Here is a 1,622-nt window from a genome sequence, read left to right as displayed (position 1 = left end):
TTTTTGGGGAGCCCCCCCGCCCTAATGGAAAAACCTCTAAAAAAAAAAAAAAAAAAAAGTTGAATAATTGAATAATGTCGGACCCAGTACCTCCCAGAGCTGTGGAGAGCCTCACGTGGGATTCCTCACTTGAAAAACCTTCGAAAACCACCGATTACAGGGGCGGAGACTGAGGAAGGGAAAGGCCATTATGGATGCTGGATGTCTCACCGTTGTGGGGTCACACCTGCTTCTCTTTCCTTGCAGAGTGCCGGCCTTTCCGTCTGAGCGTGAGTTCACGTCCTCCATCCTGGAGTCCCACTTCGGTCAGCCTGCCCAGATTGTCGCCAAGGAGGCCATGCTGCGAGAATGTTCGGTTTCTCCTCATTAGTTTGTGCTGAGGGAAAGTGACATGGGCTGGGTCACGTGGCCTGGGAGTGGTGTCAGTAGGACTTGGCCGTGGGTCTCCGCTTCTTAGACCTGCCTCCACCGCTCGGAGCTGGCACTGACAGCCTCGCGGTCTTTCCATCCCTCCATCTGTCAACGCCATGAGCACATTAGCTGAAACATTTTATTTCCTGATATGCAGTGGAGGGAGTGTCTGCAGGACCCCTTCCAAAAACAATATTTTCACTCTCCAGCAGCAAAATACACAATATCCATTCTTGTCATTTTTGAATCTCTGGCAACAACTCAACACATTCTTATTTAGAACAATATAACAATCTGACTTCTGTCTGGGCTCTTAAATTCTTTTGTCCCTTCCAGCAAAGTGTGAACTATCCGTTTCCTGGCAGTAGGACAACAGCTCCTGACAATAATAATAAACACGAGCCAGGGGCAGGTGGTGGCACAGGCATCAGCACCCCAGCCCCTTGGAAATCCTGTGTCTGAGTTACGAGGAAGATTAGAAACAGGTAGCTGTCAACCACTGCTTAGTTACAAGGGGCAGGCATCCTTTTCTGGTGGTGGTTTGCAATCCAGGATGGTGTGATTTGAAAGGGTCTCCTTAACCAGCCCCCACATAGCTCATCTCGTCGTGTTTATTAAGTCGCTTTGGTTTAAGTCACCTTTCCCTCCAGGCCTCTGTCTCCTTGCATATAAAATGAGGGGACACAGATAAAGATATATGGACCAGCAGGTGGTGCAGAGGTTAAGGCGGCTGGGTCCCAGATGGCTGGCTGCAGAGTTCGAGTCTGGACCCAGTAGCTTGGAAAACACACTGGCATGTGAGTGCGCCCAAAATCCTGGAGAAGAATGGAGAAGAAGAGATTGCAGTGTGACCATCCCCCCATCCCCCCAGGAGCTGATTTCGCACTTTCCTTCTCTCTGTGTCTCTGTCTCTCTGCAGTGAGTACATATGCCCTATAGCAAAACTAAAAAAAAAAAAAAAAAAAAAAAAAAAAAAAAAAGTGGGCGTGTTAACCTGTTTTTGAGTCATGACTATCATTTCTTGGAAAAGGCTGATACATTGTGCATTCCAGCAAACATTTGTTGAGTAATTTAGTGAGTCAGGGACATCTTAAAAAAAATTAAAAAATAACAGTGAAGTTGTCTTTGAGACTGGAAGAAAGTAGTGCTCAGGCAGAGATAGCAACTTGTGCAAAGTCAAGAGACAGGAAGCAGCATATAAAGTCCCAGCA

General features: G+C 47.1%; 1 long non-coding RNA gene across 2 annotated transcripts in view; it reads left to right on the top strand.

Annotated features, from left to right (window-relative positions):
* The window catches only part of LOC102479905 (uncharacterized), a 12,688-nt gene extending 11,530 nt beyond the window's left edge, over positions 1–1,158 (top strand). For both annotated transcript variants that reach the window (XR_333330.2, XR_333331.2), the window contains exon 3: positions 247–1,158. This is a non-coding gene — a long non-coding RNA (uncharacterized LOC102479905). The remainder of the gene's footprint in view (positions 1–246) is intronic.
* The last annotated feature ends 464 nt before the right edge of the window (positions 1,159–1,622 follow it).

This window comes from Tupaia chinensis, unplaced genomic scaffold, assembly GCF_000334495.1.
Source record: "Tupaia chinensis unplaced genomic scaffold, TupChi_1.0 Scaffold000045_1, whole genome shotgun sequence".
NCBI classification, from domain to species: domain Eukaryota; kingdom Metazoa; phylum Chordata; class Mammalia; order Scandentia; family Tupaiidae; genus Tupaia; species Tupaia belangeri.
The sequence above is the reverse complement of the archived record's forward strand: the minus strand, read 5'-3'. Positions and strand labels throughout refer to the sequence as shown.